Source organism: Drosophila eugracilis, unplaced genomic scaffold, assembly GCF_018153835.1.
Source record: "Drosophila eugracilis isolate 14026-0451.02 unplaced genomic scaffold, ASM1815383v1 contig_2154, whole genome shotgun sequence".
NCBI classification, from domain to species: Eukaryota; Metazoa; Arthropoda; class Insecta; order Diptera; family Drosophilidae; genus Drosophila; species Drosophila eugracilis.
In genome coordinates this window covers 2,252,016-2,278,432 of record NW_024573038.1, presented here as the reverse complement: position 1 = coordinate 2,278,432, position 26,417 = coordinate 2,252,016, and the positions used below count along the sequence as shown (strand labels likewise).

At 40.7% G+C, this 26,417-nt stretch overlaps 1 protein-coding gene across 1 annotated transcript in view; it reads right to left on the bottom strand.

Annotated features, from left to right (window-relative positions):
* LOC108108508 (frizzled-2) overlaps positions 1 to 26,417 on the bottom strand; it is a 93,614-nt gene that overhangs the window by 44,912 nt on the left and 22,285 nt on the right. The window contains exons 3-4 of the mRNA XM_017216576.2: positions 23,039 to 23,083; positions 11,749 to 11,774 (exon numbers count right to left, since the gene is read on the bottom strand). The gene's annotated coding sequence lies outside the window, so the exon portion shown is untranslated. The remainder of the gene's footprint in view (positions 1 to 11,748; positions 11,775 to 23,038; positions 23,084 to 26,417) is intronic.

Sequence of the window (26,417 nt, the reverse complement as noted above, 5' to 3'; positions counted from 1 at the left end):
TTTTCCCTTTCGTAAATTACTAACGAGTTTCTCCGGTGGGCGGATGGTGGGATGGGTAGATGGTGCTTTTTTGGAGGGGGGAAATAAAATGCAAGTCACGTACGAGGAGAGTGGGTGGCTGTGGGGAGGCGAAACGCGACATCAGCAAGGACATTGTCAAACACAAAGCTTGCCGCTTGTCCTGTTCAGCATATCCTAGGTCCTTCGCCTCACTTCGCCCTGTCTTCGGCGTCACTCAACGCCGCTGTTTGTTTGTCAACAACCCGAACCCATCACACCCCCAAACCCCCTTTTGAACAAAAAAGGAAACCCCCTCGGAACCCCTGAAAAACGCAAATTGCGCAAATCCTTTTAAAGGCAACGGCAAAGCGAATGCCGCTACGCGTTTTCCCTCCATCCCCCTGGAAAGTCCTTCTGCCGACGCCCATGATGGCCATGTTTAAATACGCAAACAGCCGACAGAAGCTACGTGCTTGGAAAATAATTTAAAAGCTCAAAAGGTGAGCAAAAGCAATGCACATAGGCACGTCCTAACAACAACAACAACAGCAACAAACCAGAAACAAAGACTGCAAAAAATTGTATTTATTATGGCGGAGATTGATGAATAATGGGATACCCTCTTCGACAATCAAGGGAGGATATTAATGGTTTATATTGCGGAGAAAAGTTGGTCAAAAATAAGTTTAAGTTCAGTTCATTAGGTGTAGGATGAGGTATAAATTAAATCAGAAACCATTGACAAGATGTTTAAATTAGTATTCTTCACATACTGTATAATATTATTAAGCCCGAAACTAACTACAACTAACTAGTATTCCCTTTAGATTTATAAGGAGTTTAAAATAAAAAAATTTGTGAAGGTGTAAAATGTGACCCCAAGATTAATGTATTTCTAAAACTCATTCTCTTTAATGTTCCTTTTTGGTTATTTAAAATCCCTAACTTAAAATCTTGTATCAATGATTGGTTTGTAAATCACTTTTAAGGCCACGTTAAACCGCTTTCAAGCCATTACAGGGTAGCCACAAAATGGCGTAAAAAAGCCACCGAACCCACCTCCATTTGAGGCCCAGCTTCTCGCTTTCCCTTCAGTTGCCACTTTTTTCATAGCTTTTTTCACAGGCAACTCGTGTGTTTGTTTTAAAAATTTATGAAAATTTGTTTTTCCCCAAAGCAGGAGCCAAAGGAAGCCGGCGAAACATCAAAAGGCACGAGAAGACAACAAGAAACTGCAGTCGTGAGGAAAGCGGAAAAACGGGATGAGAAAACCGAGAAAGGGAAAGGGGATTCGGAGGAGCAATCATCTGGGCAATTTGCATTTTCAATTTGCAGCAACAAACAAGACAGAGAGAGAGAGATAAGCGCGGGACCACAAAACGCCGCCTAAAACGCGACCTAACGAAGCAATAATCAATTATCAATAAATTTCACCGACGCCTCGCCACGCCCACCCACCGAGAATGAATACGGAAGGGAAAGCTCCAGGCGCTGATTAAGGATGTTTTTTGGCTTTTATCTCAGAGTCGAAGACATCTCGACGGTCTTTATGACCTGTCGAGTGGGGAATATTCGCCAAATATTTGCTTCTTCAGCCAGCTCGATTGGCTTCTGGTCTCTGGTTTTCGGAGCAGGGTCTGGCTTCTGGCCTTCTTTCGTTACTGTTCTCGTTTCGTCCTCAAATTGTCCTCGCAGTCACGCCCTTTCCGTGCTTTAATGACATTTTAAGCACACAAACACGCACGTATGCAAAAAATATAGAGAAAGAAACGGTTGGGGGAAGAAATTCTACGTAGCATCCACGTAAACAATGTTTATACGTGGTGAAAATGTATCTTAAATGGTTTTAAAGGAGGTTTAAAAACGAACTTGTATATGCTATAAGTATTCAAAAAGGATTTTCAACAAGCTGTTTATTAATTTTTCATATTAATAGGCAAAACTGAATACATCTGATTGGTACAGATTTAGTTACTTTTAAATTTATCTGAATAACTTTCCTTTTAAAATTAATTTTAAAATGTGTTCGTGCCTTAAAAGTTATAATAATTCATAATTATTATTATATTTATCAATATTCAAAGTTAAGGGATTATCTGACGTATACTATGGCAGACAGTAGCCTCTTGCCAAACAGGGAACTCCCAAATTTCACATTCACTCTCTCTCTTCGCAATTTATGAGCCCGCATAAACGGAAATTGCAAGCCCAGATGACAGTTAACGACATCGAGACACCTTAACACCTTGTCGCCCAGCGACTGCGTAACAAGAACAAGAACGAGAGCAGATGAGCAGCCTTGAGCGAAACAGGATGCCTTCATCTCCTGTTATTGGTATCCTGGCATCCCGGCCCTTTGCTGTTTTATCCTTGACTGCATTTTGGCGGCACTTGCTTTCTGTTTTTCCGCTCCTCACCCTCCCCCCACTGACACCGGCCCGCCTCTTTGCAAATTACTTTGCAAAAATGAAGAGACAGGCACCTGCAACATTTTCTACTCGGAGAAAAGGCCAGGCTTAGGTGAATATTCTTGTGTTTTTAATTTAAACTCAAATGTGGACGTGGTTAAAATTTAGAAAGAGATTTGAATTTCCTAATGAATAAATGTTTTAAAAAGAGCCCGAGTAGAAACCTTAACACATAATTTTCTTTCAGTGCACAAATGCAAGAACATTTAGGGGAGGAGTAAAATAGATATAGAGGGTCCTGATGCCAGGACCAAGGACTCGCTGCATATCTATCCACAGCTTCGCAGCCTGTCGTCGAGTGGAGTGTTTGCCATTGCCCGCTGGCATTAGAGAAATGGCGACGTTTGCCCGGTCGCAGGTCCTAAGTCCCTACTGCAGCTCCTTGATATCCTGCGTGGCAAATCCAGGATCCAGGATCCAAGAGGGGGCGGTCTCATTTCTCAGCTGTCTGCTCGCTGTCTGTTTGCTGCCAGGCAAAAAGTCCGCACTCCACAGGCAAAACAGCAACGTAATCACCTTTTGCAATTAATTTAAGTGGATTTAGTGTGCGCCGGGTTTTTGCGTATTTGCCTCGCTTTTCCTCGACTTTTTACACGGAAAAAGAAAGTGTTTGGGAGTCTCTCTTATTTTGTTCTGATTTTCCTTAACCGCTTATCAGGTTCTTTAGAAGTTTCTTACATTAAGATTTGATTTTACTGAATAACTCCCAAATATTTCAAAGGTTTCTTTAGATAATAGTTTAGTCCCCAAAAGTGATATTATTTTTTCAGTGTACATTTTCCTAGCTGTGCCTGTGTGGCCATATTATCGCCATGTTGAAAAATGGCTGACTAAAGGTGTTGATGAGCTGTTGTTGTTGCTCAGCTTTTGGCAAATGACTTTGACTCGAAATGGGGAATCCCCTGGATTCTCCTTTTTGCAGCTTCATCCGTTGCCTGGGTTCCTTAGATTAGGCCCTGAACCCTGGGGTAAACGTTCATAGAAACGGCTGTGTGTGTGGGTTTCGGCAAGCTAAAGTTTGGCAGGTTGCAAGCGTAACGTTTCTAGTAGATTACACTCAAGGAATTTTAATGCACAACAAAAACTATTTCATGGCGGTTTTATGGAAAGATGCGGTGGGAATTTTCGGCTATGGCGAAAGATTAATGTAAGTTGCAATTTATATTTAAAGTATTTCAGGGTAAACCAAAAAAAAGGAAGAGATGAGACGGGCACTTATGAAATTTACATGGCTGGCTTCAGAGATATGAGCTTTAAATGCAGGCCTAGGAAGATTAATATAGCTTAACCTTTGGAAAAATCTTGCATTATAAGAAAAACCTTGATCAGTTAGCCCATTCAAAACACAAAGCCAATCCTATTTAACAAAAAAGCCAATCAATCGTTTATCCCATGAACTCTAATCAATAGAGAAATCTTCAACTCTTTGAATAGAGAGATTACGAACTGCAACTGTGGAATTTATTTCCAAGTTTATCAGCTTTGTTTGTTTACAAAACTCTTGCCCCGCCAGCTTGGCTTGCATTTCCTGGAAAGGGCCAAGGAAAAACTCAACTCAACTCAACGCAAGGCGATGCAACTGAAGTCATCTCAACTATTTGGATCGTGTGCTGTTGCATTTGATTTATTTACTTGGCCCCTCGGTTTTTTGTTCGCACTGCCTTTATGTACAGTAAAAATTCACATAGTTTATATTGACTGGAAAATAAATACAAATAAATCCAGACAAATGGTGCGACGGTTGCTCAGTTGCTCGGTTGCTCGGTTGCTCGGTTGCTCATACGACGCGTTGTCTCCTCGACTCTTCGACTGCAGTTAATTTGTTGAGCTCACGTCGGCGTCGAGATATTTTGTTTACATTAAATGTTTACACTGCATTTTCACAAAACGAGCATCTTTCGTGGAAATTCTCAACTGTAGCATGAAGTTTTCGTGGAAGAGGGGATATGCTGGGGATTCTGACGTTGTAGGTGGATGATGTATCGGAACTATTTGGGCTGGCGTTAATCATTATTTAAATTTTTGATTTGTTCGTGATGTTTTAATGAGCTGTGAGTGTAGAAGGGGAACTCTTTCTTTCCATTCTCCCCTTCCCTGTCTGTCGATTTGTTTACTTAACTTGGCCCAGCTCATTACGCATGCAGTCACAGATTGCAGCCGAGGCCGGGGCTCTAAATGAAATTAACATAAATTTTTATGAGTGAGACCATGACGGTTTAACTTTGCCTTATGCTAAACTTCAATAAACAAAAGAAATGGGCAAGTGGACTCTAAGTTAATGAGTTGCTACTCCACTCCCAGCATTTATTGATCTATCCCCTCGGTCTTCCTTGGTCTAAACTGTTGCCACTTGAGCCAGAGCGATTCATCAATTCGTTCGTTTGCTCAGCCAATTCAATGATGCAGACAGTTGAAAAAATAAATTTCCTTTCCCGCCCCTATCCCTTTCTTTTTGTGCAAATCATCATCATCATCCTCGTGAGGGTTCTTTTGTGCCGTCATGAAGTCGTTTGTATCTATCAGTATGTTTTGGTATCGAAGTTGCATCCCAGCGAAGTCCATGACATGTGAGTTTGTATCTCCAACTTTGCCAACCCACTACCCAGGATTCTTTTTGTGCGATTTGTGGGAGTTGCATTTTTATTGGAGAGTGTCCTAATGGCTAGACTAGTTTTTCCATGTGGCAGCAGCTGCTAAGTTGAGAAATTGAGATGAGAGATTTATGGGCTTCGGCTACTGCAGAGTTGTCTGAAATGATTTCGTTTTGGGCAAGAAGGGAAGTCCATTCCGTTTGATTCATCTCCTTTCCTTTATCTTCTCTCTGGGAAGAATGCAAATGGGATGTGATTTGGCAGGGTTTGCTGTTGCATCTTTTGGTATGATCTTTAATTCATACAGAATATCTTCTGTTTTCTTTGATATTTTAAGAATATATTCTTAAAAAACTCCTTTGACTTTATACTCTACAATAATTTAACCGAAAAACAAACGAAAATAAGTACAAATCGTTCTGGGACACCTTCAATACCCTGTCATATAGCTAACTTAAAAATCGCTTAGCACCGTTCTGCGCGCTGCTCAAAAAGATAATGTGCAGAAACGATTCTCAATAATTCAATGTCAGACAGTCCCGGCTATTAGGACTCCTATCTGCGCTTGCAATGCAACTTGGGGGCTATTTCCTCGGCACTGTCATCGCAGCCAAATCCCCTATCGCCCATTGCACAAACGTTGTCTAATTTGCTCATTTCAATTTCATTAAGTTGGCAGCTCTGTTTGCATATTAGCAGGCCAAACAGACTGACTGCCACCGGTAGGGCGAGCCAAACAGTTAAACAGCTCTCCACTGGGCCATAGCATCTGCAGACTGCCAGGATGGTACTGCTGCTGATGCTGATGACTTTGTGGATCCGATGTTGGCCAATAACAACAACCAACGCAAAAGAGGAAAAGCGAAGGGGCAAGGAAGGTAAGCTCCTGGCAATATCAGATATGAGACCGAGTGCCAAGGAATGGGCAAAACACACGAAAGGCTGACTGCATAGTTAACTAAGCAAAGGGACGAGGATGTGGATGTGGATGTCGATGTGTGCCTTGGCTGTTAGTCGCTGCCTACAAGTAGGGAATCTGCTAGCCAAGGGCCTCCCGTCCCCTCCGCGTCCACACATATTTACCAAAAGTGAGGTCCGAGCCCAAACGCAAACACAAACACGGGCCCAAACCAAACGATACCAGCCACAACTTGGAGCAACAGAAGCAGAATCGGGAGAATTGGAAGAAGCAGAAGACCGAGGAGCACCAACAGGCAGCAGCCTAAACGCTGTTGATACATTGGCAAAGTTGGCAACCAAATATTGTTGCAGGCAGATACAAAACAAGTCGCAGGATGGCACAGTGGTTCGAGATGGTTGAAAACGAAAAATGATGCTTGTCTTAAAAATGATGGATAAAGAACTATATAAATATGTGTCATTATTAAATCAAATATTTTGAACTGATATCTTGGGAATATTTTTTAAATTTATTTTAAACTAGTTAGGAAAAAGCTAAGAATATTATCATTTTGTACGGTATTTGCACCACTGTTCTGTGGTTAGGAGACCATCTGAGGGAAACCGAGAGAAGGCAGATGGCGGGGCATTGGGTAATTGGCCAAGGTGCCCAGGTCCAGCTCTCGGCAGGGACCCAATCCCAGTTAACCAATCCCCCAGCTCCCCCTGCTGGCAACAATCCACTGCAGTTGCCACCTGGAGCTGAATCATGGGACTGGAGAGACCTGGTCCGTCTCTCTATCGCTGCCTTTGCATCTCGAGACGAGTTTGCCAAGCAATAATTTTATTTTTAGTCGTCGCATCCTCTGGTCCGCGTTCTTTTGGCCCGGTCCCTGCAATATCCAGCCCGCAATATCCCCCTGTACTTATAACGACTTGCCGCTTGTGTTATTATCTCTGGGCATAAATTTAATGGCCAATATTCACAGCTCCACCCACTGTTGAAAATGTTTTCCTTTTGCCTGGGAGAGCGGAGAAAAAATGAAATTATTTGCGGGCAATGGACGTTGGTTAGGAAGGAATCCAAGCCAGCTGGGGTTAGGGCCTATAAATTATGATTTAGTTATGGCTTTTGGGTGTATGGGAAGTAACCCAGGCAAATTGATTTGAAGAGGCTACCCGAAGGTTGTGAAACGGACATTTGTCACAGTTGGTGATGGATGGAACGGCATCGCTTGGCGCCTTCTTGTATCTGCGAGATACAAATCACGGAGATACTTTTTCTGCCACACTTCGGTCTTGCGAAATCAGCAAATCAGCGGAATGGGTTTGCCAATACCACATGCCGTATTTGGAGCGGGAATTGCCCGGGGCAAGAAACAAGTTTCCATCGCCAGCCTGGCTGCTATTTTTTGTTTGAGCCATTTGACTCGCTCTGGTGTCAACCTAAGCAGTTTTTCTGTTCGCTCGCTCATTTGTTTATGCTCGTTCATATTCAGATTCCGAAGCTATTGACAGTTGAAATTGCTTACAAGTGGCACACGCAAAGTTTTTGTGGCTCTTCGCCCGCGGATTTCTTCTGCCTATTGTGTCTATGAAGTTGTTAAAATCCGCGACAAGTGCCACTTGAACTTGACGTTTTGGAGAAAGACTGAGGGAGTCGGACTGCGACTGAGAAACTGGGATTTCGGCGGACAGAGATGGGTAGAGTGTGGCAGTCTCAAGAGACAACGATACATTGTTGAAGTTGATGGCTTGAAGATTTATGCCACTCGAGAGCGCCAGCAAAAACTTAAAAAAGTTACAACTTTATGGGGAAGCACCTAAACATAGCAAAACTTCGCACTGCAATTTGGTAAATGTTTTAAGATAACTAAAATACATACTAAATAAGCTATAAAATAGTTTAAAGAACTTAAAAACACTATGACACACCTTCAGCAAGATTAACAAGAGACAATAAGACCGCTTGCGTAATTTAAACACAGTAAAAACTTTTTATAACAAACTAATAAACTAGTAAATTGGCATTTGAAATTAAAATAGATGTCAAAAAAATATCAAGAACACTTGTCTTATACCTTGAATTCCATGAACTACAATAAAGTTGTATATTAAAAGCTCAGTTAAAAAGACTTCTCATAGTCAATCTCTACTGTGTTCTTATGATTATGGCAACTTTTTGCGTGGTGCTCGCCTTGAGCTCGAAAAAATTGCCAACTGGCTATAAAAATTTTCCATACCCAGCACCGAGAACAAGCCAAAAGAGAGAAGCCATTGAAAATGAGTGGGAAAAGCGCAAGGAGGAGGAAATTTTGTGAGAGGCCAGAAGGACACCAACACGTGGCCATAAACTGGCGACAGGCAAAAACAATTTAGCTTATAGATTGAGAGGAAAATGTGCGGGGGATCGTTGTCATATTTTATGCCCAAATAGTTAAACGAATGCACAAACACACATAAAAACCAGCTGGAAAATTGCTTGTAAAACATTTTTGTGTGTGACATTGAGAAGGTGGTGGGCCGTAGGGGTTGCCAGAGGGGCGGCACGCATCTACAGCAAATCTCCGGGGCTCCTCCACACATTCCCATAAATCACAAAAAAGTATTTCCCATTTTTCCTCTTATATATATATATATATTCTCTACATTAATGCGCCTACACACATCTGTGCCTGGTGGTGGGCTGAAGGGGGTGAGGTGTTTTTGGGGATATTTGGTATGTGGCTGACGGCCTATTTGCGCCTCGTCGCCAGCGGGAAAATCCGGCAGCAGAAGCCAAAGGAAAAGCCAGAGCTAAAGCGACTCTTTGCCTGGCTCCTGCCAGTCGGTTGGTTACTTCGTTTTCCAGCTATTTATGATTTGAGCGCGACAATTTTATCCGCTTAGCCAAATACCCTGGGAGGTGAAGGGTATAATGTTTAATAGGGGGATATTAACAAAATAATATAATGCATTTAAGTAAGTAATTAAAAACAATATACACCTGATTTATATACTTTAAACTATATTAAACTCCATATATTTGTATCTCAAGTATAGATTTTGATGCATTTTTCCAATAAAAATGGACAAGATCTTCCTTTGAAGTTTATTTTGTTTTGATATTTTCTGCTCTTGTTTTCAAAATAAGTTAAGTTATTAGGTTTTAGATTTGTAATTATTAACTTTTTAATAAATATAACATATAGATAGATAAATATAAGATATAGATTTATTAAAACAATTTAAATATTGATAGATTTTTATGATTTTTAGAGATAAAGAGATATGCAGCCACATTTTATAATAATACAATAATATAAAATGGCCTTTAACCTAAGACTTAATCTGGAAATATTGTTTATTTAACATCACCTCACAAATACTAGGTACTTCCCGCTTCTTCCTAAGAACTTTTCACCACATTTGTTTTATTGTTTTTTGTTATTTGCTGATTTCATTTTATTTGCATGCTGATTTTCCCGTCCGCAGTTTGGCATGCACTGCCCGTGTTGTTTACTTAGCTGAAGCCGAATCGGGGGCCAAGAGGAAGGTTCTTTTTTTTGGAGGAAGTAGAGGGGCAGGCTGGGTGTAGAGTCAACCCGTTGCAGACTCACGAATGTTGTACAAATGTGTGACATTTTTGTGCGGTGGCATGGAAGCAATTCAAGAAGGGGGTTGGGGGGCGAAAAAAGAAAGGGGGTTTGGGTAGATGCCATGTGTGCGTATCCCCTTTTTTCGAACGACTCTGCCTGTTTGCTCTCTGCACACGCGTTTGGAATTGATTTTTATGCTGTGATTATATTTTCGAAAAGGTTGACGATGAGCCTGGGCCTATATGAGAGGGGGGCAGCCTCCATAGCCACTCCCCCTGGCTGTTTGCTCGGCAACAATGAAGTGTCGCCCCCGAGTCGAGAACACGCTTGAAAAAATATAAATTAAATTATGCGTTCATGTTGTTTTAATGGGTCTCCCCCATAAAGTCGGGGGTTTTGGTCTTTTTTTTAAAGGAGCTCTATGGGCCTGGCGGGGGTGGACAGATGCTGATAGTCAGTTGGTCGCTGCCCTCGACGCTTTTTATGCGCCTTGTTTAACGATCGGAAGTTATATTCATAAAAATATGTCAATGAATTGTGAATTATTTATGGGGGATAGCCCGGGAAAAAGTGTCAACCAGATAAATAAATTACAAGGATGAAAGGGGTTTATTTTAAATCAAATAGCCAGTGCCCTGCTTTTTTTAGCTTTTTTTAAGTGATAAAAAAGTTCTAATTGCATTAAAGAAAATATATTTACATGTATGTAAAATTTAAAGTGCAATGAAAAGAGTTTAAGCTGCAGTTTAAGTTATCATAAATTCATTTTTTATCATTTCAGTCAGTAATAAATCAGCAAGAACGAACTGAGAGTAAAATATCACATTTTGCCACCTGTTATTACTGACAATAGTGATAAATTATATATTTACAGACCGAATAGCAGGGTATCCATAATTAAGTGTCGAAAATAGCGATAAAAATTTCCACATACGTCGGATCAAACTGGAAAATCTCTTGAAAAACCATAGAGACGCCGAGCATAAATTGGATTTTCTTGCACGGCCCCAAGGCCTTGTGCTCAATTTAGTTAGAAAAATGAGTAGAAAAAACAGAGAAAAAATAGTTATAAAAATTGAAACTGAAACTTAATTGCAATTAAAGTTGAGTGCCGAAGGAAAGGCGAACGCAATGCGAGCGAAATGAACACCTTCAATTAAATTGAGTTTTGCGTTAGCCAACGACCTACTTTTTAGCATACAAAACACACCCAGACTCAAAACCGGCGGAGCGGAGAGCCAGAGGAGCGGGGACCCCGGGACAACACCCGGAGAGCCGGTTCCGGGCCGGACGTCACTCTGCACTCGGCCAACAAAGTGTTGGCCAAAGGCTTGAATTTCAAACGACAATTAGAAAATTTGCAAATTACATGGACATAGATAAGCTCTGGGAAAATAAAAAGAAAAACAAAGGTGAAGAGCGGGAATTTTAATGAAAGGAAAATGCAAAAAGCGAGAGGAGGAGCCAACAGCAAACTAAAAAGTGGCCCAGTCAGGTGGGTTTTTGGACAGGCACCCTCGGCTCGTCTTGGCGGGTGTTAAGTTGGTAATTTTATGCCCGAGTTAACTTTTAATTTGTGTAAATGATTTTGTGGATTTTATGCGCATCATTAAAATGAGTAGAAAATGCAGCCAACAGGGGGGGTATAAGACGGCGGAGAGCGGGATTTGGCTGAGACATCTCCGGATATATATTTTGATGTAAATGTGCGGCCGTAGCGATGCGATAAATGCCCAAGATAGTTGAATGCTTTTCGGGGGATTGACAGATAGACAGTTTAATGCCCCTTGATTTGTGGGTCAGCCTGGCCAGGGAATCACATTGACGGCGAGAAAGAGCGATGGTCTCAGTCAAATTAGGCAAATATCTCAATAAAGCTCAACAAATGCTCGGCATTTGGTAGGAAAGTCGGGGGAAAAACACATTAAAAACGCTTGATAGGATGGGGTCTTCAAAGTCATGGTTTTATTCGAATTCAAATTGATGGTAAAATAAGTCAATCAAAGGCGGCTATCCTAACGAGAAATGATTTTTATACTTTATAGAGAATATTTTATTTATGTTTTAATTTCCACAAATGCTAAGTATTAGTTGGAGTTGGACTTGGAGAGAGAGAGATTTAAGAGATTGAAGTCTTCATATTGAGTGTAAATTAGATATAGTAATGGTAATGGGTAACAGTTTTCAAGTATCATTCTCTTATTTACTTACCAGATGTAAACTTGATGAAGAAGTACCTGGAATGATATCAAAAAAGAAAGTTCATTAGCAAGGCAAACAAATCTTTTTTAATACACTAAAACAACATATGATGTAAGTTGTTTCCCGCATCTCCAGCAACAAAAAATGATTATATAATCAAATTCGTAAATGCTTTATTGATGGCCTGACATGTCTCGCATACGCTTACCCCCATACGCCCTGTTGGCCCAGCTGGAAAAGCCATTTGCCCCGCCGCCTTGGTTTTCGGCCCATTCTGAACTCATTTGAATTTAACACTTTTATATGAAACTCCCAAACGTCGCCGGCTCGTAAAAACAACAGCAACGGAGGAAAAAAAACTTTTTTGGCGCCGCACATTATTAAAATTTCTTTATGACAAGCGAGTCTGGCCAAAAGCAAGTTTGGCCAAGTGGCGTGGTAGGAGGGGGGCAAAGCTCCTCCAAAGAGCCGCTCCAAAGAGTCATCAACAGCCACAGCAAACGACGACAAAAGGCATAAAAACTGGTAACAAAATATTTGTATTTATATGGTGTACTGGTGTGTGTGTGTGTGTGTTTGTGTCTGTGTGTGGTAACAACAGAAATTTGTTTTGGTCTTTAGTTTTAGCATAAATTAACATAAGATTTATGGCCGGTCCACTTGAAAATGAGACGAAACTAGAGAGGCCGTAAAGTTGCTCTGCGCTTAACAAGTGAATGAAAAAGTTTCGGCTTTTTAGGATATAATTCTGGAGGAGAGAAAAGCTTTGCTTTCCAGCGGAATTTAATGCGCAAAATTCCCCACAACAGCACGTGTTTTTGGCAACAGGAAGTAGTGAAAAGTAGGAAAACTTCCAGATCAACTGGCACTTCTTATTTAACTTGACAACTTTGCAGCCGTCTGGCCTTCTACTTCTTCCCCCCCCTGAAATGGCACTTTTTCTTTTCTTTTCTTTTTCTTGACCATACACAAAACAAGCGCCAATCAAGGAGACATCGAAACCGTAACGAAAAACTCGTTTTTAATTAAAGGCATCTTAAAACATCGCCTTGTATTTAATTCGTTCCGTTTTTTTGTGGATACTTTACTTGCCGGTTAAACATAATAAAGAGAAAAAACACAATTCGATTTGAATGCTTAAAATCCCATAAATAATTGACAGATAAATGCTCCGATGATCGTGCCGATGATTATCACAAATGATTTGTGCTCGATTTAATTGACGATGGGGGCGAGTTGGGAAATTATTATGAAATGCAATTAACTCATGTCTGATGTCTGTTTTTGATATATCAAAATTTATGACCTATCCTAGGGGGTGGGCGGAAAGTAAATGGAGATACAAGAAGATAGTTACGCTACACAGAAAGCCATTGTATAGTACATTTATCAGAATTAAACCAGATTTTAAACACACATTTTGAAGAGTGTAAGTCAGATGTTTGGAACTCCAGAAATCTGTAGAGTCTGTCAACCGTTTTCCTTATTAGTGGTAATGCGCTCCCCACACCCCATTGCCATTGCACTAGCCTAGCCATCAAAGGGTTCCAGATTATTTCTCGCGGAAGTCACGTAGCCGCTGAACAATTTGAAAATGAGTTTTGTCGGTTTTACACTCACATATTTCCACATTTCTTGCTCTGCAGTTCGGTTGCGGTCAATGAAAAGCCGCCGCGCCAAGATTTTCAAGCGTGGCAAGAATCGAGCTGGCAGGAATTGAGGAATTGAGCAATTCGCACGTTTGCCTCGCTCGAAACAAAGTAAAACAAGCAGATTGAACAGTACGCGGAGTACAGAAAATAATTCGAGTAGCGTTTCATATTGATGGCGGGGGCCCAGACTGCTGGCTCGTTTCGTTTCCAAGAAATGCCATAAATTCATCAATTATGACGGCTGTGGACAACATTGGACATTGCCTGTAGGAGGGAGAGGAGGAAGAGTAGGAGCACTTTGGGCCTGGCCAGTTTTAAGGGGGTGGAGGATCCATGGGCTGGGCCTACAGCTCAGATTGTCAGCTGTCAAGCCCAGGCACCAGAGCGGGTTCAGTTGGCGCAGCCAGAAATGCACGAACAGCGCTTAAATTAAAAGGGATACTTTTTTAATTAAGGAAGTACAGAATCTAAGGGGGTACAGGGTTTCCTAATAAATCACACTAAAAAGAGGCCGACTGCGCAGGGCTCAAAGGGAGAACAAAGATAAATATGCATAACTCTTGTTAAGAAATAATGGTATTTATGACTCTTTTGTTCTTTAATTTCTTAACATTTATAAAGAAATACAAAAATATATTAAATAAGATAAATCCCTTTATTAAATATTCTCTATTTCGCAAGGATAAACCCCAACAGGTATAGAGAGAAACTTTCTAATAAGAAATCCAAAGCGTAATGCCCAACTTTCCACAACTTCTTAGCTTTCTCTGTGAGCCTCAAAGAACCAGTAAAACTATTCCGCTCCCACCTCAAGTGCACCCATCGAAATAAAGATGTTGCAAGATAGATTTGGCGTCATAAAACAGTTTTACTAATCCATTTACGAGAGTCTTCCTAATTCAATGGCAGCCATTACATGGGCGATCATCAGTGGAGAAACGAAAGAACGAGAAAGAGGGGGAAGACTGACATGGGGAAAATGCATTTTCCCGCTCACCCACAATTGCCAACACGTGTGCGGCACGAAAACTAAACTGGCGTCATTTAATTAACCCGCCAGTGCAGCCAAGGGGTCCCCTCTTGGTCCCTCCCCGCATGAAATTTTAACCCCTGCCGCACACGGCGACCACATGATGATTATGATGGCAATGAGGGTATCACTGTCTGATTCCCACTCCCCTCCCGGGCCCGGGGTTATGCCTGGGCTTAGACCTCGTAAAATCGTAAAATCGGGAAGTTATTTTTATGCGCTTTTAATAGACTCACGCTTAGAACATCGCCCCTGCTCACATCGTATTTCATGTTTATGAATGCGTTTTTATTATGATTTCAGCTCTTTTTGTTGCCTTTCCTTTGTATTTGCTGTTTCATTTGGTATAATTTTCATGGCTCTACTTTATGATCGTTAATTTTTACTGGGGAAAAGTTTACGACAATTACAGCGAGTGTGGGTGCAGGCAGCCAAGGGGGAGGAGCAATTAAACTGGAGAAAGCCAAACAAATCTCGAACAAGTCGTTAATATTGATTCCAAGCCAAGCAACAACTCAATTTGAGGCTGAGCATTGAAGAGCAAATTAGTATGGATATCGTCCATAATATTATATAGACATTCTGGCAACTAATATTTAATTTTTGGGGCCACTATGGGGTTAAGGGGCCAAAAAACACTCTCACCACCCTGCACAACCCAGAAGAAAACACATCGAGGACAAACTCATAAATCTTTGCTAGGGACTCCGACTTCCCCCACTTGCGAAATCCAAGGGAACATGCCATAAAACACATGAAGAAGTGTGTAAATAACAGAAGGAGCTGCAGGATGAGGAATCCGCAGAAGCAACCAACAGGAAGTAGTAGGAATCTAGTGGGGCACAGACCGTTGGACACCTTTAAGAATCTGTTTTTGCCTCGCGTTTTTCCCCTCTCCCCTTACCATCCTTCCCCAACCACAAACAATCTCACAAAATTTATGTGCGAGCATTTTTTGTTCGGAATGAAATCAAAAACAGACCTCCTCCCAGGGGGTGGGTCATTAATTTATGTAAAGCACAAATTATGATTGGGTAGTTGGAGGGCACGGCATTCAGATGGTGGCTGGTGGTCAGGGTGGTGCAGAGAAAGAAACTATGGTCGTAAAAGTTCCATATTGCTATTAGCTTTTATCGGATGCAAAAGACATTCATTGAGGTTAATGGCTAAATTGAGCCTTAGGAACAAAGCTTTCAGGTATCTTTAAAAAATGTTGAAAGTTTAATAGGACGTTTATTAGTCATGTTCAGAAGCATACAAGTTTCGGTTTATCTTTAGAAATAACACAACTTTCAGTATACATATCTATATTAAAACCATTTCAAAGTATAATGTCTGCTTACTCCTTGTAAAATATTTAATGTCAATATAGAATAGTCGGAAAATGTATTAATGCATCTTCACAAAAACGAAGATACACTTTTTTATTTATTCAATCATATCATTTTGTACTCATATACTTATCTATAATTTAACGCCCAAGCCGTCTAATCCTTTCTGACTATGAATATGATATTAACACTTTTTATACATACAAATTTGTTTAAAAATATTTCTTAAAATCCCAAACATAACACTCATTTGAAGAACACTTGGAATATATTGAAAATATCTTAAAATTTTAATACCACATTTTTTCCTGTGTAGCTATCCCATCCAATGGCATCTTTCCGTTCCAACTAGGCCTAAGCCAAGTGGAGCAGTGGCAGTAACAGCAGCTGTAACACGTTGATTATGCAAGCCTCATGATGAAATCCCGGGAATGTGGACTATGATGATGATAATGGGGCTTGGGGTCTCTGCGGTTTCTTCCTTGGGTTCGCTCCTCGCTCTGGTTAAGGGTAAGTGAAAAGTACCGCAACGAGAGGAAGCCGTTGCTGCCTAATGGCGCAAAATGTTCGCAGTTGGTGAGGAAGAACCGAAATGATTTATGACACAAGGAAGTTAATTTATTAATTTCGCCATGAGAACCCGAAATGGTGTAGGGATCCACCGGTGGGCACCGAAATGTTTACAAGCTTTCATTTTTCTGCTCCAGGGGCTGAAAACAAGGCGCCATGAAATTAGAAAAGGCCTTGGGAAAGGACATAGACCGCTGAACAAGGTCGTTGAGATTAAAAAATGAATGACTAATGTGGAAAGTGAAAGGGTGGGCTTTTAGATAAAAACCTTTATAAATCAGTCTTTGATTCAGTGATTAAATGGTTTTTAGAACCTTTAGAAAACAAAACTAAGCAACAGCTAATTTCCTGACCATTATTCTGCGTCTCTGCAGGATACCTTGACGTCATTTTGCCAAAAAGCAAACCAAAAACCAAAACCGCTTCAACCCCATCGGCCAAATTTTGAAGGGAAAACTCAATAAAATCAAAATTTAGCTCATTAGCAACGGAACGAAAGCATTGATTGCGATTCGCTTACCATTTGCCTTCACTTTGATCTAAAGGCACTCAACGGTTTCGACCATTTCCCATAAATTGAAGGCCCAGCATATATGCAAAGAAAACATTTTTTAGGCGCTGATGGAGAGCGCATAGTTGCTTTGAATTTTCCACATTTTTAGGCTCTTGATTAATTGCACAATCAACGGAAAGAATTCTTCGGGCATTTAAGGCATTTCAATCGACAAATGAATGCATAAATAAATCGCTTATTAAATCATTGAAATCGTTTCTGGCGAAGAGTTAAAGCGTTGACAAACAATTTCATTGGCGGATTGCGAAAATATATATAAATGTGAGGAAAATGTGTATAAAAAGATGACGAAGGCGAAACGTCGGCGGTCTGTAAATCAAATGATTACAAAGAACACTTTTCCCCATATCCCATATTCAAATGAAAAAGCGATTTTCCCCGCCGTCTCTCATTTCGTTTCCATTTTTAAATGTTTGAGCAGGCGGCCATTAAGCTGTCAGCGATTGTTCAGACGGAAATGAGCAAAAGGGAAGAAGATGGCCTAGGTCAGAAAAAAAGAAAGAAAAAATAGGGAAAAACGAGAGGCTGAAACGGAGACAGGAAGTTCTGTGGTGCTGAGTGCGTCGCGTGAAAAACATCTCAACGAAGTGTGTACCACGGAAAATTCGCAGTCGCAGCGAGTTAATTTTGATGGATTTTCCATGGCAGCTTTAAAGGAAGCGGCTGGGAAATCAGCGAAAGGCGTGAAACAGTTGTTGACTGACGAAATAAATCATTTGCGTTGCGGCATTCACTTAGTATGCATTATTAAGCAATTTTCCTTTTTTCCGATTCCATTTTTGCAAGTAATTTAAGCTCGGTGGTTGCAATTTGGCATCGGGAGTTGGTGAAAGCTCAGGTATTTGTATTGAAGGGAAAGACAAAAGTTGGTTTAAAGGAATCTATAAATTTATATTTACCAAATATTGAAAAAAATATTTTTTAAAATTTTATGTTTGTTGAATGCTTATAAAACTGCTTTTTACAGGAAGGCTCTGCAAACTCAAACTGAATTTCCACTCAATGAAACCTAAAATAGCTCTTCAAAAATGAACCTCATAAACTAAATAATCCATAAATTTTCCATCTTTCCCACTTAAGCTAACAAAAAGCTTGGCCAACATCTGTTTTTCTGCCTTTTCAATGGAGCAACTCCGGGAGCGAGACAAACACGATCTAATAAATTCCTTCGTAATAAAAATACATCATCAAATAAATAGTGTTGCCTGACTGCCGTGCTCCATATAACTATTTGGCAAATAAAATAAATTGCCCAGAGCTTTTCCGCTCCTTCTCACTCACATCTCCACCCTCCCGAAAATTTTCCCGGCTTATCTCTGGCCACACCAGCAACGTGAAATGGGGAAAATGGCTAAGCAAAAGGTGGGCTAAGGGCCCGAACAACCCTTAAATCACATTTTGCCTAATTTTTCGCTGTCAAAAAACCTCATTAATCTTTCCCAGCCTGGCAATGGCATGAAAATGGAGCAGGATAAAAAAACATACGAGGAAATTGCTTAATGGGGGGACTCTCTCTAGAAACACACCCACAGCTGCCTCTTAATACACTGTGAGAAAAAATGTCAAAGGAATTATTATTAAGATTTTAATTTCTAATCAATTTGGATGCAACTTTTCTGTTAAAGTGTTCAAAATTCCTTCAAAGGCTCAAAAGTTTAAAAATAAATAAAGATTTTTGTAAGAACAATTTCTTCAGAGACAGAAACTGCTTAAACAAATTTGGAATGTTATAAATAAATTTTTGTAGTGTATAGATATAGCTTTAACGCCCCTTTTGTTTTACCTTTTGGAGTTCGAGACGTTGCCCTTGAAAAATTGCTGGCTCGTATGTCAACCCCCAGAAGACGTAGAATGGGGCAAGATTGGGTGAGAGGGGCAGAAAGTTTGTCAAACTGAAAAAGTCGAACGTGTGTAATTTATTTAAATTTAAGGACGCCGTCTCAGGATTCAAGAGTTTTGGAGTGCGTAACACTCCGTTTTCCCAGCTCGACCGTAGGTACTTCAACCCCTTATTTTGGGCCCACTTTAATATTGATTTTTTGCGTAATCTTTGTGGCACGCCCACACCTTCCACCTTCACCCGGCGATAGTGTCGCTCGCCCCCATTGACGTTTCATATTTATTAATGAGGCGCATTTGTGTTTGGAATTTATAATTTGGGGGGAGGGGCAACAGCTTCTTGTACTTCTGGGGGCCCGAATGTAATTGAGTAATTAACATAAATTATAATACATAATTTGCGCTCGCCTTTTTCCGTAATTGTTGTTAGGTAAATTGGATTACAGGCACAGGCAGGCTTGCCAAAGTTTTCCCCCGCTCTCTATCAGCATAAATGAAAATTATTGCTTAGGCCCTATCGTGTAGAATATATATATATAGGCTTAGAGGAGAATTGAGAATGCGATAAGCAATTTATGTTCAAAGTTTCACCCGCTGAAAAGTTTGCCAAGCATTTTGTTTGTGTGTCGCTGAAAGCGAAATCAAACTAAATCGGAATCAGCACAGATTCCCGGAATGATTCTAACAATAAAATCGCAGGAAATGTGAGTGGTGACAAGAAGGAAAAGACATCATCAAAAGCAGATTGCCGCCATAGAAAAAGCTAATGACGAGTTTTAAGGGAAATATGATGAAAGTGGAAAACTGCTCTATGGTTTTGAAAGGACTTTAAGGGTTGTTTCAGTTCGATATATTAGATAAATAGATATATTTTTCAAAATTCTATAAAATTTACATCAGTATTTGTGAAAGAACTTAGTATCCTTAGAATTTATTTTTAAAAGATATCTGCAATTAGGATGTGGGTTATGTTAATACAAAATTCTATTAAAATAATTTGAAAAACCTAATAAGTCTCTATTCCAAATTTAAATAAATCTTTTAGTGATCCTTAAAAATTATCCAAATTTTGATTAGCTGATTTGACTTAATTTATCAGCTTAGTCCATCTTACTTCTAAAACACAATGGTCGATATAACCCGAACGAAAGGTATTATCCCGACCTCCGACCTGGCAGACATTTATCAAATAAGCCAAGCACATGACACCACAAACCAGCTTCCACTTGATTGCTGCTTTTCCGGATGCTGTGTTGGTTTTTCTTGCCTTGCTCTGCCTGGGCAGAGGCGTAGGGGTAGTCATCCGTCAGAAGTTGGCAAATGGAAGTTGGAGCAGCAACCCCGACGCCATATTGAATTTTCCTAAAGGACACCCATCCATGCCGGGGTCCTTGAATGTGCGTTTGTATCTGCGGCTGTGTTCACGGTTTCATCCCACCTTGTTGCTGCCTGTCGCACACACATCAACAGCAGTAGCAACATCAACAGCAACAGCAACAGCGACAGCAACAGCAGCAACATACACAGCAGCAACATCTACGGCAGCAACAGCAACATCATCGCTGACATCGCTAACGCTTCTGGGATTTTTGGGCCATAAGCCAGTGAGAGGGAGATGCCAAATGGCAACTCTGTGCATAATTTTGCGCCTTGTTGTCATGTTCCGAGACTCCTCTCTCCTGGATCCTTGTACTCCTGTGCGTGTGTGTGTGCTTTCGCTGGGCCTTGTAAAATGTAAATAAATACGCAGAGACACGACCAAAGGGGAAATCACTTTTGTTTGGTTAGTTAGATTATTTAAAAGGTTTATGCGACAGCAAAAAGTCAAATAGGTTAAGGAATGGGAGTATCTTTATTCCTTTTTTTAGTATTTATAGTTTTAAATAATTTTAAAATTTCTTTGCTCAATTTTAAGATTGACTAATTAATTATGTCTTCTTACTTCCTAGTTATAAAATATATAATATTTCTGGTTATCACGATATTCGCTCCGCATAAACCACTTTAAAGTGCGTACGCCGGGGGCAGTAGCTTCGTGTGGCATCTCCAGGTCTGGTTTCAACGCCCTTTTCCAAAGGCTTCTGGTTACCTCCTGCCAACCCCAAAGGGGTTTTTCCTGAGCCCCGCCCCAAATATTTACCTATTCGAAAGCCCAGTTTTCCGAGTGTTGTGCGTTGCTTACGCAGCTATCATCAGGCCGGTGAAACAACAAAGTCAAGACAAAGAACCACCCACCAGAACTCGGATTCCTGGTGCTACCAAGTTAAGCGTCAAAAGTTTTGATAGCCTGTGAGCTGCCTACTCAAGTGACTTGGCCCCTTTCCTTAGGCTTCGGTTTTCCTTTAAGTATCGCAGGCCGAGGAGACAGTCGGCATTTTTCATTTTTAGTTGGGCGAATTTTTAACACAAAACTTTTATGTAAAATGTCTTCCGAGATAAAAGTTTAAATTGTCAATTGAAAATGTTGTTTGGCAAAAGTTTTTTTGATTAATTTTCACAACGCTGCGTTGACAATGAAGCGATGGGTGGAAAAGCGACGAAGGGAAACTCGCCGAGTGCCGCATGAGGAACGAGGCACGAGGCAAACAAACAATTGAGCACATTAACGCTTAGAGATACACAGCGAAACGGGAGGAAAGGAGCGAAGAGCGAGGAAAGAAATGAAGAGACTACCGCTATTTGCATGTGAATGTGTTGAAATAGAATTTGATGACGAAGACAGCAAACAAAAGTGAAGAGCAAATAATTTAAAGGGCATAAAGAAGGCAGTTTCGGAATGAAAAGAAATAAAGTACACGAATAAAATAGTCATTAAGAGAAAATATATTTATGTAGCTTTAATGTAGTCGCCTAACTTGAAGGCATAAATCTAAATTTTTACTTTTCTTCTATGATTTATATAGTTTTTGTATATTATTACTGTAAATACTGATTACCCAAAAACCTCCCTTTCTTTCTTTTCTGTTTCACATATAAATTTCTCTACATCTACTTTCCGATTTTTCCCTGTCTCATCCTTTGTCGAGCTCATTGCCACTTGCCTCGACCTCGACTTCTCCTCCCTTTGATTTAGTGTTCGGAAAGCCATTTTGTACAATTTCCACACGATTGATTTCGCAAATTTTCGCCGCAACAGAGTCTGCAGGCAATACAAAACCCGAACCCCCAAAATGCCCTCAAAAAGCGGCGAGAATACAGGTTCTACACTTGTAATGCCTTTTGCCCTGTAGCCACAATTACCCAAAAAGCCGAACCAATTCCAATTCCAGTCCCCAAATCTACAACCACCCCTTGCTCACACACGCACACTCCTCCCCCACATACTAAGTTAGAGGGGTGGGGGTTGGAGGTTGGGTTATTTCCTAGGACTTATCGACTAGGAGATATCTCGGGTAATGCAATTAAATCGCTCCCCAACATTTTCGGTTCGTCCGTTGGTTAGGCAATTCATAAATATTTTATTTGGCCATCACACCCTTTGACCTGCTCCATAAGTCCTTACCAAAAAAAAAGTTGGACAACAGCTGAGGGTCAAAAAGAAGTGTATTCTTAGTCAAATTCAAAAAATATGACTCACAAAAAATCGTTTAAGGTGTCCTTGTATATTAAAAAAATGGTTTTTAATTGCTAAAACCAAAAATTAGAAATAATTTTTATGTTTTCTTTATGTTAGGACGATAAATTACATTTCTTTTAATGACGATCAAAAAATAATATATATTTACTTTATTTGTGTTACTTAATCCTAGATGGCTACGAATCCTAGAATCTTAACCGCAATTGTACCCCGCACAGTAAAAAACCTACGCATGGATATTGCGTATACGCCATGGTGGCTATCTAATATGGCTTTTCCTACTCTCCGTTCTTCATTATTACATAACGCCCGGGCAATGGCAGTCAAATTGCTTTTCGGCCAAGCACTCTCTGTTCGGCCATCACATTAGAGCTGCATTAAGTTTCCGGTTCGATGTGGCTCTACTTTCAGTCCCCAACCGCCGAGATAAAGGGTTAAAAAGGTGCGGTTAGCCGGAGAGCCGCGGTTCCTCGAGCTGGAAACCCCAACCATAGCAAACCATTGAAACCAACCCCCGAAAAGCGGACACCAGCTGCATTTGCTCTGCTGTCTTCGTTGTTTGCTCTTCCTGCCAGTTAAACTTCCTTCCGTTGCTTTGATGTGCCAGAAATTAATTGCCTACAATTAGGCGCTCTGGCAAATGTCACTCACTCACTCAAGAAGAGGGGGATAGCGAAACCCTTCTATTTCCTTTCCTAAGTAATACTAACAATTTTTGACACTTACCGTTGTTCCTGGTTTTACGTGGCTTAAAGGCTTCCCAGCAAATGTCTGAAAGAAGAGTGAAAAAAGAGAGACGGTTTGTTAGTCCAAAGTTCGAGATGAAGTGACTCCTGAAAGCCGACAAAACACATGCCATTACATGGTCATACTTGTGCAGACTTGTGGAATGTCTGCCCATGTCACATGCCTCCCGACCACTGACTGACCAAGGTCCAAGTCCAAAGACCTGGCCCGGACCCAAGAACCAGCTATAACAAGGGAAAAGTTCCACCAACTTTACGTCGAGTGCCTTTTGCCTAATGAAAAGAGTCTGTCATTGACTAGAGGAAATGGAAAAGTTTTTCATAGACCAGTCCCGAAAGTGGTAAGAAGGAGCCAAAAGCCTTGTCCAGTTATGGCCTGTGACAGGCAGTTACTTTGGCTTCTTTTTTTATTGAAATAAATAAAAGTAAATGATCGGGAATGGGTAGAAGGCCAACAGAAGCATAACGAAAGTAGAGCCGGCTTATATATTCAGCACCCTAAAAAATCTATAAATCATTTTAAGTTGGCATTCGAAATAAATCTTTTCTTCTATCGAAATAACTGTCTGTAAAGAACAAAAAGTAAAAAAATTTTCAAGGAATATATTCTTACATCTTGGTTATGTACGATGCTCATTAATTTTATAAAAGAAAAGCAGCATTTACAAAAATATTTTAAAGGGGTTTTTTAATAGAAATTCCTAAATTATTCCCATGACTATTTCTCATTAATCTGAAAAATTATAAAGCATTCAATATATATATATTTCTCTTAAAACTAAAATAGGTCGCAACTTGCCAGTTTCTCTTCTATGAACTTAAGTAACTTTTTAGCTTAGAGTACCCTTCAAAGTTCCCATCGTTTTGGCCATCATACACTATCTGCAGATCTTTCCGCAAACCCCTCAATTTGAAATGACCATTTCAAACGGGCAGTAACTTGCGAAAGTTGTTTCGTGCCAAACAGGAATTACATTTATTTCCTCGACATTGTTGCTGGTATCTTATTTGGCTATATTGTTAGCCGAGTCCCTCGACATTTCTAATGGCGCATAGCGCACATATATGGACTGGCCAAGAGAGATTTATTATCAACTGTCATTGTCGGAGGCCCTCACACACCCACGCCCACAGATACAACTATATCTTCTTGGCCAACAGCAATCATCTCACACTCTCTCCAGAGCCACCGCAAAACATTTGTTATAATCAAAAGTTCTTGGCTGCTGCTTTGATTTCTCTGGCCCCCAAAAAGCAAACAAAAAATCACAACTTCTACGAAATAGTTTTTCTGATACTCTACCGACCTCGAACGCAATTTGTTTGGCTTAAGGTTGACAGTTCAATAAGGCGGAATTCTCTTTAATATCCATAAATAACATAGCAAACAGAAAAAACTTGCCTACCTGAGGGCGCAGGGTTACTAATTACGCATACGCAACGCTGGCTTAGGGGTTGGAAAAGTTGTCGGAAAAGTTCCTTAACCTTCCGCGCCCTAATGCCATTTCCAATAACTCCTGCTGCAGTTCCCACCGAAGTGAAGGAAAAGTCGAAGAAGATGGCAGCAGCGGGGACATTTGCCAAAAATCCTTGCCTCGCCATATATCGTTTTAACATAATTTCTGTGGTAAAATTAACTTTATGAACTGTTGAATGGAACGGAGCCGAGAACGAGGACGAGGACGAGGACGAGAACGAGGACCAGGACGAGAACAACCCTCGGAGGCAGTCTGCGAGTAGCTAGCGTGCGTCTCACAACCTGCCACTTAAAACAAATAACAAAGTTTTGCTTAACTTTGCTCTAGCTCCTGGTCTCCATCCTCTTCCTTCTCCCCGTCCTTTTGTCCCCTCATTTTATTCAGGCAGCTCTTGGGGGAAATTATGGCCAGACACAAAGCGAAAAGCGTCGTCAACGACGTCGAGCGGCTTTTGTCTTGGGCGGTACGGCATCCAGCAGGAAAATCATCCACGTCAAGGACTCCTCTTGCCCGTCTGGCAAGGAAGCGGTATCGCAAAGCAGCAAAGCTTCTCCTGATGGCAAAATTACATATGAAAGTGGATTTCATTAAAAAGAAGTTGGCTGCAGTGAAATATGGCAAGTAAAAGACATTTATCCAGGAGGACTTGTCTGTGGCCTAGCTGTGCTGGCAAGATTTAGCTAGGCTTTCTGGCGAAAACGAAAGCCAACTTTACTCTAAAAACAATAACTTATCTTGAAGTATTTTTAAGGATGAATTGCTAACTTCCCTTCTTTGATATCAATCAACTTTGTATAGACGTAGTTCGGTTGTATATATACGTTGAGAAAAAATAGTAAAACCCTCAGTTTTTCTAGCTCTAAGATAGCCAGTTTTCCATCACCTTTCCAAACTAGCTTCATAGGAAGATTTCTATCCTTTAGTAAGTCCTTGGACAGGTGACGATGCCATGGCGACAGGCAATAAGTAAATGCAAAATAGTTCGACGCTGCTCTCAGTACTCAGCGACTCAAGCAGTTAGCCAGGGAAACAAAAGGGAATTTCCATCAAAATAAAACGGCTCCGCTAATTGGCTTTAATGGGAATGGGGGAAATAAATCCAGCAAAGACCGTGAAATATCATCAAGCGTAAAGGTGTTGGGAAAATCGTAATGAGACGTTCGAGGCAAACACAATTGGCGGCATTTCAGTTTAGGGCAATTTCGTTAAGCAATATAGCGTTATGTGCGAAAGGCTTTCAACCGCTTGAGGGAACCTCTTTCGTATGGGGGCGGTAGCGAATATAAAAACGGCGCCAACTTCATGAATTTTGAATGAATGTTGAGGGCAGAAACTAATGCCAGGAAAGGCGGGCGGAGATCCCTTTTGGCACAACCACTACCTACACCAAACCCAAAAAGAAAGGAAACTAAGCACGGGGGCATTTTCCCGCTGACACAAGACATGGAGGAGCCATCGTTTCCAACTTCCGACGACTACTTAGAGACGCCTAAACAGCTTCATTACTTTTATGGGGCTGACGGCGCGCTTCGTTGGCTCGCCATTGTCTGTTAGCCAGTTCGGATGTTTGGATGTTTGGTTGCCTGGCTCTCTGGCTGTTTGTCTGGCCAGGCGCAAATTTGTTTGTGTAAATTAAATGAAATGACTGTAAAAATGCCAAATAAGCTAATTTGCGGTTAGTTTTTTTCTTTTGGCGCTGCCCTTACTGTGTATATACAAATGGGGTTGCAGAAAGACAAGGAAATTGGGTTTTCCCAAGTTTTGAGTTATGGGATCATTAGTTAGGAGACATTTCAAGGGTTCTATACAAAAAGCTCCCGTACAGTTTTAAATGGGTCTTTGGAAAATCTCTAGGAAATGTTTTCTCAGGAAAACTGTTTA